Below are 15,493 nucleotides of genomic sequence, written 5' to 3'. Positions count from 1 at the left end.
ATTATTTGAATTGCTACAAGAAGGTAACAAAATAAAATGAATAGGTTGAACAATGGTAGTTATCAGATGCTGTGGACAATCAAGAGAACACCCTGCTTATTATGTAGAATGTTTTGTATAATTATATCAAATAAATGAAAATTCTTGGAAACACACACAGAATGCTGGAGGAATTCAGCAGGCTAGGCAGCATCTATGGAAAAAGTACAGTCGATGTTTTGTGTCGAGACCCTTCAGCAGGACTGGAACATTGACTACTTTTTACTATAGATGTTGCCTGATCTGCTGAGTTCCTCCAGCACTTTGTGTGTGTTGCTCAGATTTCCAGCACCCGCAGGTTTTTCTCTTGTCTGTGATTGGCTCCATCTCTTGGGTCTAACATATTCCAACCACTCACCTTAAAGAGTAGTTTGGCACAAATCATTGATATTCAGCTTACAAACACAAAACGTTGGATATACTCAGTAAGTCAGGCAGTATCTCTAGAGAATCCCAAATACAAAGCATTTCATTGATACTTACTGAATGTTCCACCATTTCATGATATTATTTTAGATTTTCAACATAAGAAGGATTTTTCTGTTACCTTATTGAAGTTGGCCAGCATGTTGACATTCAGAATGGTCACGGGTCCATTGAGCTATAGGTTCCCGATGCCTGAAGAAACAGCCCATTCACCATGGTAGAGCACACACAGAAACATTTCTATTTCCTTCTTTTTATGTTGTTTATTTCAGTCCCATCAGAGATTTCCAGAAAAGTTGACAGGAGAATGAAATATTCCTGATATGTTATCACCAGGCAAAGTCATTATATGGATCTGAAAGAAGCTCTCTTTGCATGTGTTGATGATATCCTGTCTTTTTCCAAGAGACCAGTTTAGTTGTTCATTTCTGCATTGCACTGGCCTTTTCCAACACCATCACAGATGGTCTTGGCTATTTTCCACACTACGTTTCGGTCAGTTGCTCTGGAGGATTTTACCAGGCTGATCCTCCATCTATTCTGGTTTATGTAACTGGCCAACTTTGTACATGACCGACAGCAGACATCATAATGCATTGGAAAAATAGTGTCTCTAAATTCGAAGTACTTGAGAACCAACATCAGAGTCCTCTTGCAGCACTGAGGACCTTGTTTCTTTCAGTCAAAGTCAACTATGGATGGGCCATATCTCTGGCAAGCCTGACGCCAAACTTACAAACTTATTCTGAACTCTGCCATGAAGGAGTTTATATGATGCATGCAAAAAAAGGGTTCTACAAAGTGTTCAAAGCTTCCTTGAAGAAGTACAATATCTCCTCTCACTCTTTAACCCAAAACCATTCAAATTGGAGAAGGACTTTGAGAACCCGGATTGGAGGTACACAGAAGGCCTGTGTAAGCAGCTGAAAGAATACATCACCTCACCAACTACCCACTCGATCACACCATCAGCCTCCTCTTTCCTCATCTGTGGAAGAGTTGGCTGATGCCAAATTTGCCTTGTTAGCTTTCTTCAAACCTAGAAAGCTGGATTAGAATCAAGTCATCCTAAAGCCTAAGGATTGTCTAAGAAGAAGAGAAACATTAAAATGACAAGAAACACAAGAATACCTCTGTTAAACAGTTAGGTGTATTCTAGTAATGAAGGATTCACCTTCAACTTTACCAGACAGTAGAAGTTTTAAATGAATGTTCAGGCACTTATTAATGTTGAATCTGGTTTGACAGCTTCAGATGAATGCTTGCATATGTCAGGTACAGCTAGATTCTGGATAGATAAAGATGACAGCACTTGAATTTATTAAAACCTATTTAAACAGCTTTTTTTGATTAGTAGTATTAATACTAGCAAGAACAAAGTGAACTTGAAAGTAGGAGACTGTTAATAATTAATGCATGATTTTTGTTCTGAGGTTTCAGACTGCTATGAAGCACGCAGACGAGGGGTTTACATTGAAGTGGGATTTTTAAAACTGGATCAGCGGAAAGACAACGCCAATGGAATTTTAGGGGGAAAATGCAAAATCCTGTGCTTTTTATAAAAAATTTGCCATCATATTGTGCATTCCCATTGCAGCAGATAAGCCTGGACAGCTTATTCACATTCACTCATTTTATTCAGGCTGATGTGGGAATTGGAAACATGAATGAACATTAATTCAGAAAGTGGTTGGGCAGCTGTTGCACTTCAGCCCTTTAGCAAGTGCATTCTAGGATTGTTGAAGGGATTTGAAAACATTTGTTCCATATTCATCTGCTCTTCAGTTGTCTGGTTAAGTGTCTGTGATTATGAAACCATTAATAATACATGTGACCATTGATTTTGGGATTAGGCCTGAGAAGCTCTGAGTGCTGCAAATCCAAATGCAGCCACTTATCAGAAAGGATCTTCTCCTGAGCCTTTGGCTATTGCTCTTGCATTGTATGACACGCAGATTATATGAATACATTGTAATTCTCATTTGTTCTGCATCCCATTACTTCAGTTCAGCCGAAGCGATTTGGTCCAGGAAGGAGAATTCAGCTCAGCATTTCATACTTTACAGCAGAGCTTCTGCATTTTCAGTGCAGAATCCAGTTTCACAATACACATCAGGGATTGTATTGTCATGCCTCATGTGTGGCACCTTATCAAAGGCCTTCTGAAAATTCAAATAAGCTACATCCACTGACTCTCTTTTGTCTGTCCAGCATGTTACTTCCTCAACGAATCCTAACAGATTTGTCAGGCAATAGTTTCTCTTTCAAAAACCATGCTGACTTTGGTCTATTTTATCATGTGCCTTCAAGTATCCCGAAACCTCATCCTTAATAATAGTTTCCAACATTTTCCCAACCATTGACGTAAGGCTAACTGGTCTACAAAGTTTTGCTTTTTTAAAGTTCAGCTAGCAGGTTTTTAGCAAGTCAATTAATTTTGTTTTCTTTGAAAAGTTTCATTCAAGAGATCTGTCAGTCTGAGGTTTTTCAATGAGTTTGTAGGCATCAATGTCCTTTTTTTTCAATCCCTGATGACATGATTTTGACAGAAGATCCCACTTTGCTTTACCTTTAGGCATTGCCAATAGCAACATAAAATATCTGTTGATTTCAGCCATTTGAATGCACGATGCATTTTTCCTGATGCAAATTATCACACAGTATTTATTAATCCAAACCAAACTGTTGGCTTGGAATTGCTGTGTTGTGTCTGGTTGCCCACTTGATTCCTGTAATTTGATAAACATGGAAGGAAAAACGAATTAAAGAATGCCTCACGCCCATCACATCCTGTACGTTGGATGGATGGGACTTTTGTAGATTACAAGATTCGGCCTCTGCAACACACACAAAATGCTGGAAGGAAAAAGAGTGCAGTCGGTATTTCGAGCTGAGACCCTTCAGCAGGATCTTTCAGCTTGCCCTGAAACGTCGGCTGTATTCTTTTTCCATGGATGTTGCCTGGCCTGCTGAGTTCCTCCAGCATTTTGTGAGTTTTGCTTGAATTTCCAGTATCTGCAGATTTTCCCTTGTTTGGGTTCAGCCTCATAATCATTTTCTATTTCTCAGATCTTTGTTGAAGTATGGTTTTAATCGTCACTCCTATGGTGACATTAACCTGATAAACATGGATTGTTTCAATTCTCTTGAGCTTTAATTGATTCAATAGGTGAATGATGCTCTTTGTTACACACTTAAGATGCCAAAATGTAAATCACCTGTTTTCTTCAGGTTTGATTGGGTTGCTCATCCGAGGGAATTTGCTCCAACAGCTGTGTTACCGACCGGAAATCTGTGACAGTTTTCTGGTTTTCAATGAAGTAAATTTGGTATCGGTAAAGCAAAACCAATGAGGCCTGTGGCTTTTAGAATCTTTGTAGCAGGTCTGGTTTATTTAAGTAAAGCACCAGTATGCATGATGATATTTGATACATCTGTAAAAGAAGCAGAGATCAAAGTGAATCACCTTATCTGAAAACTGGCAGGGACCTACATGTGTGTTCCTGTAAATCAGGCATGAATTTTAATCCACAAAATCAATACACAGCTACACCACACTAGCTCAAGAGATTTTACAAGCAATGTATATACATTTCAGAGAAATGTGCCCAGGACATTAATAGCTGGATCATTGTGCATTTTGGTTTTCATTAAGTGTGTTACCATCATTGTTGCTACCAAGAAAATCACAAATTAATTTCTAAAACCTCTGGCAAATACTTGCTCCAAAGCTGCCACTAGGGGAGAATTTTTGTGAAAAGTTTCACCTCTTGATTGATTGTGGTCTCTGAATGCACCATTGACTGGACAGATGTATGAATGCCATTATCTGAATCTTCATGCATGTTCACGATTGCATTGGAGTTTACTCCCTTATTCCAGAGCTTCGGGCTAGGTTGTTGTAAATTTGTGTTTGACACATGGCACTGGTATGAGAAACAGTTTGCTGGTAACCACAAAATTAAAAACTCTACCGCATTTACACAACTGTTTGAGATTCCCCTCAATTATTTCTTAAGCAAACTCTTTATTTCTGTTCAATAGCACAATACACACTTTGTGTACCTTTTCTAACAGTGTTGGTCACCTTTGCCAGCCTATTAGCCAAAGAAAAAGGGATTAGTCTGTAACTGAATGTTTTGAAATTTATGCACAAAATTCTGAAAGCTAAATGTTAATGAAGAATCAGAACTTCAGTTTGAGATTCACAAAACATTGCCAGGTTTTCCTGTGGGAGAAAGCAGGAGTGTAGGATTGAGAGGAATAATAAATCGGCCAAGGTCTAATGGCAGAGCAGTCTGGATGGGTCAAATGGTTTAATTCTACTCCTGTCTTATGGTCTTATGGAAAGAGACTTTGTTGAATTCTCTGCTGTTACATTCACTCATTAATGTGTTGCTAGATCAAACACTTCTCAGATACATGACCTAACAGGTGTGATTTTCGCAAGCAGTCTTTTGGGGAACATACAACAGAACAAGTGGCATCCTTCCAGCAGCTGGGGTGCGTTGCTACTGAATAAATGTGCGCTGCATTGATAGGAGGGCAACATTTGCACTCCAATAGGAATGGAAAGGCCTGGAGATGCTGTTGCAGAATAGTGCCCACGGGATACATATTCTTTGTGTTTGGGAGTCGGGACGTCACAGATACCTTCCAACACTTCAGTCAGGGAGGAATTCCAGAAAGAACTCTCTGATGGTAGGAGTATTATCCACAAAAACTGCACTTTGGGGAAGCCTGGAAGGCAGGCAAATGTCGAGCATTCTCCACCTGCTCCTGTGGACTGAAGTAAAGATGGATGAAGTCTCTTCACCTTGAGAGTGGAGGTTAGGTGTTCATCGTGAGCTGAAACTGGGAGAGGTGTTAGACAGCAACAGTAGCCCGAAATATTTCACACTAGAAAGCCGAGGGAGGTCTGAGAAGGCCATTCAGCCCATTCAGCTACCATTCAATACAGTAATAACACAATCACTTGAATTAAGTGAGATGTTCTCCTAAGGGGTTGTCTTCTGGTGGTTCCTCAGGTGTCTGTAGAAGCCATTCCAGGAACCACAAACTCTGGTGCCGTGTGGACACTGTGGCTGTGGTTAGTGGTTGGGTCTTTTGGCTGTTCAGTCTCTCTGTTTGCAGCGGCTGCTTGTTCTCTGTGGGATAATGGAGCACAGCTCTCTCTGGAATGGATTTCCTCCAAGTGTATGTATTGGGTGCAATGCCTTCCCCATTATTAGATGTAATGTTGTATTTCCTCAGCATAATTTTGATGTTCTCTTTAGAGTGTTTTATTTGTTCACCAGGGGCTCACTGACCTTCCTTTAACTGGGAGTAAAGGACCTGCTTGGGGAGTCCTGAGTCAGGCATCTGAAAGACATGACCTGTACATAGGAGTTGGTGTTGCTTTATTGTGAACACCATAATAAAGTACTGTTCATGTTGGCCTGTGTTAGTGATCAGTATGACCAGGAGTGATTCTCTGTCTTAATGCCGAATTCTCACTCTCTTCCTTTACCCTTGATGTCTTCCTGCTGTGGTCTAACCAATGCTTTTTATCATGACCTCTTGAATCACTGCTTCACTGCAATAAACTGAAGCAGTTCTTCAGGCAATCTGCCATCTCCAACTACTTCATCAATGACCTTTTCACAAATAAAGGTCAGATCTGGGCACGTTTAATGATGAATGAATAATCTGCAGATCCTTTTACAAACCCACTGTGTATGTTGTTGTCAAAAACATGGTGGTCCCCCAGTTTGAATGAGGCAGTGGAGAGACGGGCAAAGGGTTGCTTAATTTGTCAAAAAGTAAACCTGGGTAAATCTATTAGATGTGATAAAGGGTGCACCCCAACCCCAGCAGGACCGTTTGACACATTACAAATGGACTTTATCAAGTTATCTAAGATAAATTGTTATAAGTTCTGTTTGGTTATAATCGACGTCTTTAGTAAATGGATTGAAGCCTTCTCCACAATGAACAACAAGGCTTCCACGGTAGTGCGGATGCTACTGAAAGAAGTTATTCCTCGTTTTGGTATCCCACAATCATCTGATAACGGCCCGCACTCCATTGGGAAAGTAAACAAAGAACTCTGCGAAATACTAAAGATTGAACAACAATTCCACTGTGCCTGTCACCCTCGAGCCGCAGGAATCGTGGAATGTGCAAACAGCACCCTGAAGGACAAACTAACTAAACTGACCCTTGAAACAGGACGAAATTGGCTTAAAGTCCTTCCCCTGGCACTGTATCATATGTGCATTACACCTCAAACCGGTACCGGGCTAACTGCTGCTGAAATAGTTTACGGGCGCCCAAACAGAACCCCATGGGGCAGTGACCACAACCCCCTGCTAATACAAGTAGATCTACAAATGATGGGCGAGGAACTGCAGTGTTACCTCAAGCATTTAACTTTGTCTCTTAAGTCCCCACACTCTCAGGTGAAGGAAGGCTCAAGACCTGTTCCTGACAGAGAAGGCGAGTGGCAGGGAGCAGAACCAGGAGGTTGGGTGTTAACAAGGAACTGGGATCGACCCAAGCTGGGACCCTGGTGGAAAGGACCGTAGCAGGTCCTCCTGCAGACCCCCTCTGCTGTCAAGGTGAAGGGACAAGAATGTTGGATTCATCTGAGCGATTGCAAGCGCTGGGCCTCGGACTCGCTAGAAACCACAGATAAATGAAGGAACTGATAAACGGACTTGATTGAACTGTTGTGTGTTTAAATTCCTTTTTCCTTGTGGTGTCACATCGTTGAAATTGTGCTCTGGCAATGGAAGGTAGGATGCTCTTGGTTATCTATATTCTTTTAGGGATAGTGGGGTATAGGACAGAGGTTGAGGGACAACTGGACGAGGAGCCAAAACCCCTGAAAGGATCGAAGGGGGACATTTCAAGGCAGAAAAGGGATTGGGGCTCCCCCAAAGGCCCCACCCTTGAAAGAGCCTCCTCGGAGTTTATAAGTGGCAACCATTTCCAAAACGTGCACAAACGACTGTATGGCACTACAACCATCGGAACTATCTGCCTGTGGCCTCATAAGCCTCGGGAATGCCACCGGGGGAGCATTAAGACTCATCACTGACAGCCTTAACCAACTGCAGCTCTTCTCCATGCAAAACCACTATGCACTTGATTACCTCCTCGCCAGGGAGGGAGGGCTCTGTGCCATCGTAAAGGACAAATGCATAATGGGGCTAGACGATGCTACCGCCAACATAACACGGTACATGAACAAAATAGATAAACTGTTAGGATCCATCAAGGAAGGAACAGGTTGGGCAAGGTGGAAGGACTGGTTGATCAATGGGGCTATTTACGCGCTGATGGCTATTATCGGGATTTTTGTCTCTATCGCCATTGTCAAATGTGTCCTAAACCGCATGATGGCCTCACTAGGGGACCTGCTGCCGGCTAAGCCACTGATGATGATGCGGGCAACCGTTGAGGCCACCAAACTCCTCAAACCTGCACCAGAGGAGTTTCACGATATTGACAAGTGATCATTTCATGATCACAGGAGGGAATGAGAATGTGAAGAGGGTAAGGGGTACGTGTAGAGGGGGTGTGCGAGGGGTAAGTGTAGCAAAATATATAGACAGGACAAGAGAGAGGTACGTCATTGGGGAAGTAAGGAGAGGTAGCTAAAATAAGGTGCCAGGCCAGATGTGGAGACCACAAGGAAAAGGGAACCTGCAACCACAAGACAATGTGCTTGGCAAAGTATTTTGAGGATACCTATTTCAAGTGTTTTGAAGTGCGTCAGTATTAATTCTAAGTATTACACATTAACCTTTGCTAATTCTGAGTATTTCGCATGCTTAGCTATGCAATAGCCAATCAATTGATGAATTTGAATTGGTAACCATATTTGCGAATGTAGTACCCTGATTTTGGGTATAAGTATGACCTTTGTAAACTGACAAATTGGGAGTTGGCTACCTTACACCCGAAGTGTGTGGGGCTGTGAACCCCTCTCTGAATAAAAAACGTTTCAGAGGTAATTTCGTGTCTCTGGTGTTTTTCCTCAACTGAGCCGGTAACAGTTACAGGTCGACACCACGAATATGAGGTGGTCAATGCCTGCACACAACAAGACCTAGACAACATTTAGGAATGACCTCTTAAGCAGCAAACAACATTCATGCCACAAAATTGCCAGGCAATAACTATCAATAAGAGATTGTCTGGCCACCAGCCTTTCAATAGGTATTACCATTGCCAAGTTCCATGCCATCACGGTCTTAAACCCTTGATCTAGTTGGTCACTCAATCATCCTTTGGTGATTGACTCAGTTCCTGATGCAACCCAAAGCCCTTCCACCTTCTGCAAAACACACGTCAGTATTACGACAGAGTCTTCTACATTTGAGAAGTGTTGTTCAAGTTCAAGCCTAATCATTGTTCAATCACACTTGAATATCTGTGAGTATAGCCAATGAAACAGCATTCCTGTGGGACCAAGGTACAAAACATAGTACCAACAGTCATACACAGCACAAGGTACATACAGCACATATAAGATATCAGTAAAATACAGTCACACAAAAAATATATAACCCAAGACCCTGACTCCATGAGTTGTTGCAGGTTGCAGTTGAACACAATACACGTCTTGTGCCGTGCGATGGGGGCGAGTGGGGAAAAGCACTGATTCCCGCTTGGACGCCATGTCACACCACCCTGGCACTCTGGTGGAGCACACCGACTCAAAGGCCTCTCTCTTGGGCAGCTTTAAACAGGTGACACCACAGCTTGAGGCCTAGTCCTTGCTATGAACAGAGCCACGCTGCTCCCCACTGTTCCCCAATAAATCAATGAATCGGACTTGCAGATTTCCACATTAACAGTGTCCAACAGGTCTTGTGATTAAAAAAGCCAATAATACCTTCAGTTGGCCCCACAGAAGATACTGCATCCGAACGCACTGCCATTTATATAGTCCATCTATATTCCAGCACATAAAAGTTTGGCACCTTTCAAGAGCTTAGTTGTACCTCATTATTACTCATGGTAAAATACACAGCACCTTCCAGAGCTCGGACTTCTACCAACGAGAAATACCAGGACATGCTGCGCCACTTCAAATCTTAGGCTATCCTGACCTGTAACTGTCCCTGCATCGTCACTGGTTTTGAATTCTGGAATGTTCTCCCTAACAGCATTCTGGGAATAACTGCACCTGTATGAATGAAGTGTTTTAAAAAGGTGACCTATTGCTACTTGTAATCAAGCACGTGTAGTAAACATGCTTAACCTTCAGATTCAGAACAAGAAGGCAGCGGGAGAGCACCTAAAGATTTCCAGCGGGAAGACATTTTGAGTTCTCGGGGGAAGAGAGAGGCCAGACTGCGCAGGTGCGTGACGTCAGCCAGTTGAGCGCAAACAGTTTAAAAAGAAGGCAGCCATATCCAGCGGGCAGCAGAGTGAAAGGGCTTTGGCTCCATGGGCTTCGGCAGTAATGGGACGAGGTGAGGCCATTGTTGATTGCAAAAGGAGGTAGTATGTGTGAGAGGCCAGTTTTCTGTGGTTGGTGTCAGATGTGGGAGGTCCTGGAGTCTCCCGGTGTCCCGGATGGCCACATCTGCACCCGGTGCATCGAGATGCAACTCCTAAGGGACCGTGTTAGGGAAATGGAGCTGCAGCTCGATGACCTTCGTCTGGTCAGGGAGAGTGAGGAGGTGATAGAGAGGAGTTACAGGCAGGTGGTCACTCCAGGGCCACAGGGGACAGAGAAATGGGTCATGGTCAGAAGATGGAAGGGAAAGAGTCAGGTACTAGAGAGTACCCCTATGGCTGTACCCCTTGACAATAAGTTTGAGTACTGTTGGGGGGGGGGGCAACCTGCCTGGGGGAAGCGACAGTGGTCGCACCTCTGGCACAGAGTCTGGCCCTGTGGCTCAGAAGGGTAGGGAAAGGAAGAGGAAGGCAGCAGTGATAGGGGACTCTATAGTCAGGGTTCAAACAGGCAATTCTGTGGATGCAGGAAAGAAACACGGATGGTAGTTTGCCTCCCAGGTGCCAGGGTCTGGGATGTTTCAGATCGCATCCACTATATCCTGCAGTGGGAGGGAGAACAGCCAGAGGTCGTGGTGCATATTGGTACCAATGACATAGGTAGGAAAAGGGAAGAGGTCCTGAAAGAAGACTACAAGGAGTTAGGAAGGGAGTTGAGAAGCAGAACCACAAAGGTAGTAATCTTGTGATTACTGCCTGTGCCACGTGGCAGTGAGTATAAGAATAGAATGAGGTGGAGGATAAATGAGGTGGCTGAGGGATTGGAACAGGGGGCAGGGATTCAGATTTCTGGATCATTGGGACCTCTTTTGGGGCAGGAGTGACCTGTACAAAAAGGACGGGTTGCACTTGAATCCCGGGGGACCAATATCCTGGCAGGCAGGTTTGATAGAGCTGTTGGGGAGGGTTTAAACTAGTTTGGGAGGGGGGTGGGAATCAGAATGTGAGTGCAGGGATTAAGGTAGAAGGACAAGGGCATGATGCTAAGAGTTCTGAGTTGATGAGGAAGGTCAGGCAGGGGACAGAACATAATTGTAGCCAGTTAAAGGGGTTGAAGTGCGTCTATTTCAATGCTAGGAGTATTAGGAAGAAGGAGGATGAACTTAGAGCATGGATTAGTACGTGGAACTACTATGTTGTGGCTGTTACTGAAACTTGGTTGGAGGAAGGGCAGGATTGGATGATGCAGGTCCCGGGGTTCAGGTGTTTTAAAAGAAATAGGATGGGAGATAGAAAAGGGGGGGAGAGGTATTGCTGGTCAGGGATAGTATCACGGATATAGAAGGGGAGGATGCTGTAGAAGGAGTGTCCACTGAGTCAGTCTGGGTGGAAGTTAGAAATAGGAAGGGATCAATCACTGTGCTGGAAGTAGTCTATAGGCCCCCAAGTAGCAGATAAGCAAGCAGATTTTAGAATGGTGCAGGAAATACAGGGTAGTAGTTATGGGTAATTTCAACTTCCCTCATATTGACTGGCACCTCCTGAGTGCAAGGGGGATAGATGGAGCTGAATTTGTCAGGTGTGTTCAAGAAGGATTCCTGACACAGTATGTGGACTGGCCGATGAGAGGAGAGGCCATACTGGATCTAGTTCTGGGTAATGAACCTGGTCAGGTGACAGACCTCTTGGTGGGGGAACATTTTGGTGAGAGTGACCACAACTCCCTTAGCTTCAGCATAGCTATGGAAAGGGATAAAATCAGATGAAATGGTAAAGTGCTTAACTGGGAAAGGGCTAACTTTGAAGGGATGAGGCAGGAACTAGCGAGAGTAAACTGGAAACAGATGTTCAAAGGGGAAAGCACAGAAGTAATGTAGGAGAAGTTTAGGGACCACTTGAGCTGGGTTCAGGATAGGTTTGTCCCACTGAGGCAAAGAAAAAATGGTAGGAAAAGGGAACCGTGGCTGATGAAACATGTGAGACAACTTGTCAAGAGGAAAAAGGAAGCATATGTTAGGTATAAGAAGCAGGAAGTGGGAGGGGCTTATGAGAAATATAGGGTAGCCAGGAAGGAGCTAAAGAAAGGACTTAGGAGAGCTTGAAGGGGGCATGAGAAGGCCTTGGCATGTAGGATTAAGGAGAACCCCAAGGCGTTCTATGCATATGTGAAGAATAGGAGGATGACGAGAACAAAGGTGGGACCGCTAAAGTATAAAGAGGGCAACATGTGCCTGGAGGCGTATATGCAGAGGAGGTTGGGGAGGTCCTAAATGAATACTTTGCTTCAGTATTCACAAGTGAAAAGGATCTTGATCAGGATGAGGTCGAAGTAGAGCGGGCCTGTGTGCTGGACAATGTGGAGATTAAGGAAGAAGTGCTGGATCTTCTTAAAAACATTAAGATTAATAAATCACCAGGGCCGGATATGATACACTCCAGGTTGTTGTGGGAATTGAGAGAAGAGATCGCAGGAGCATTAGCTATGATCTTTGAATCCTCTTTGGCTGCAGGGGAAGTGCCGGAGGACTGGAGAATGGCAAATGTAGTTCCCTTGTTTAAAAAAGGTAAAAGGGAGAAACCTGGGAACTATAGACTGGCAAGCATGTCAGTGGTCTGCAAACTACTGGAAAGGATTCTTAAGGATAGGATCTATGAGCATTTGGAGGAGTAGAGTCTACTTATGGGTAGTCAACATGGCTTTGTGAAGGGAAGGTCGTGCCTCACGAGCCTGATTGAGTTTTTTGAAGAAGTAACAAAAGAAGTTGATGAGGGTAGGGCAGTGGATGTGGTCTACATGGACTTTGGCAAAGCATTTGACAAGGTCCCTCATGAGAGACTCATCCAGAAAGTCATGAGGCAAGGGATAAGTGGAACCTTGGCTGTTTGGATAAAAAATTGACTTAAAGGAAGAAAGCAGAGGGTAGTTGTGGAAGGAAAGTATTCTGCCTGGAGTTTGGTGACTAGTGGAGTGCTGTAGGGATCTGTCCTGGGACTCCTGCTATTTGTGATTTTTATAAATGACCTGGATGTAGAGGCGGAAGGATGGGTGAGTAAGTTTGTGGATGACACGAAGATTGGAGAAGTTGTGGATGGAGCTGTAGGTGGTCGAAGGTTACAAGGGGATATAGACAGGTTGCAGAGTTGGGCAGGAAAGTGGCAGATGGAGTTCAATGCAGACAAGTGTGAGGTGATGCATTTTGGAAGGACAAACCAGAAGACTGAGTACAGGATTAATGGTCAGTTACTTAAGAGTGTGGATGAACAAAGGGACCTTGGGGTTCAAATCCATACATCCCTCAAGGTTGCTGCACAGGTTGATAGGGTAGTTAAGAAGGCCTATGGGATGCTAGGCTTCATTAATATGGGGATTAAGTTCAAGAGTAGAGAGGCCCTGTTGCAACTCTACAAATCTCTGGTGAGACTGCACAGAGTATTGTGTTCAATTATGGTCACCTCATTATAGGAAGGATGTGGAAGCTATGGAGAGGGTGTAGAGGAGATTTACCAGGATGTCGCCCGGTTTGGAGAACAAGTCATATGAATCAAGGTTAGCAGAGCTGGGACTTTTCTCTTTGGAGCATAGGAGAATGAGAGGGGACTTGATAGAGGTCTACAAGATTATGAGAGGCATAGATAGGGTGGATAGTCAGTACCTGTTTCCCAGGGTACCAATAGCAAACACCAGAGGGCATATGTACAAAATTAAGGGAGGGAAGTTCAGGGGAGACATCGGGGTAAGTTTTTTACACAGAGGGTTGTGAGTGCCTGGAATGACTTGCCAGGGATGGTGGTGGAGGCTAAAACATTAGGGGTATTTAAGAGCCTCTTGGACAGGCACATGGATGAAATAAAAATGGAAGGTTGTGGGGTAGTGTGAGTTTAGTACTTATTTTAAAGGATTATGTGGGTCGGCACAACATGGAGGGCTGAAGGGCCTGTACTGTGCTGTAGTGTTCTATGGTTCTATGGTTAACCTCCAGAAGAAGGTAGATAAGGCACACAAGTGAAGTTGTAGCTGAGATTGTAGGAGGTCAGCGAAGACTACTAGGAACCGGATCTTGGTTCCTTCCCCCACCCTGCACAAATCTTTCTGTGGTTTTAAACCAACTCATTTTATCACTGCTCAATGGAGGCATTCAACCTGAAACATTAACACTGAATCTCTTTACACACATATTGCATGGCCTGCTGAATTTTTGTGGTATATTTTATTATTGTGACTGCTTTTTTCCTGTGGATGCACAAACTAAATTGGTGACCTTACTTAAGGGAGCAAGTATACTTCCTTATATCTCCTCAACAACTCCTATTGCTCTTCACAATAATCAAATGCATTCAGAAATTGGACAAAAGCCCTTTGACAGCATGATTCTTGGCTTTGTAGGACTTCTGCAGCAGTGAGGTCTACATCTCAATCAGGAATTGTGAGGCTGTGAAAGGTTAGTGCAGTACATGGTGAGAATGTGCTATTCCAACCACATTAAGCACTATTGAGCCCAATGTCCACAATGTTAAATGAAAAGTGATTTTCTTGCATTACTGTTTGTAATATTGTTTATGTCTCCTTTAACTAGTAGAATCATCTGAGAATATTTTCTGCTGTAAAGCGTAATCTCCCTCCTAATAATGATCCTATTCTAATTCAACTTTTCCTTGTGGCAATTGAAAGGAAAAACTGCAACACACACAAAATGCTGGAAGAACTTAACAGGCCAGGCAGCATCTATGGAAAAAAGTACAGTTGACATTCCGACACAAAACCTTTCGGCAGGACTGGAGAAAAAAAGCTGAGGAGTAGATTAGAAAGGTGTCTAATATACTCTCACCCCTCTCCCCATCTTTCTAATCTACTCCTCAGTTTTTTTTCTCCAGTCCTGCCGAAGTGTTTCAGCCCAAAATGTCAACTGTACTTTTTCCCATTGATGCTGCCTGGCCTGCTGAGTTTCTCCAGCATTTTGCGTGTGTTGTTTGAATTTCCGGCATCTGTAGACTTTCTCTTGTTTTTGAAATGAAATAGCGCTAGCAAGCAGGAAAATATAAGACTGGAAAATCACTTGGGGTTCATGCAGCTGATCTTTACATTTGGAAATCTGTGACAAAAGTGATTATGTAGAAACTTAACCAAATCGAATTTGAGATTCCTTTGAAATCATCAGTTCAGCATAACTCTGAGCAAATGAAACTTACATAGGTACCAGTTACCAAGAGGTGAAAAATGGAGAATCTCCATTTACATATTGCAATTAGGACAACTTTCATTTCAAGCCACTGCAGTATTTCACTTCTGAGTTCATTAACCAACATTTCTTTTTGATTTCCTCTCCAGAACATCCAACATGACACCTCAGGTGTAAAATCTGTACAAACTGCAAAGGAAGTTCTACTTGATTTTATCTTATCTTGAAGATTTCATCTTACCTTGAAAATAAAGTCATAATGGCATGAATGTGATATTCCATACCATAAGGTATTCCTATTCAGTTAATTCTTAAGCTAATTTTTTTTTTGTAATTACCCATTCGTGTAACGCCTTATTCTAACTGTTATAAAAATAACTTAAAATTCAAAACAGACT

The sequence above is a fragment of the Hypanus sabinus genome, chromosome 25 (assembly GCF_030144855.1).
Source record: "Hypanus sabinus isolate sHypSab1 chromosome 25, sHypSab1.hap1, whole genome shotgun sequence".
Taxonomy (NCBI): domain Eukaryota; kingdom Metazoa; phylum Chordata; class Chondrichthyes; order Myliobatiformes; family Dasyatidae; genus Hypanus; species Hypanus sabinus.
This window is presented reverse-complemented; position numbering follows the sequence as displayed.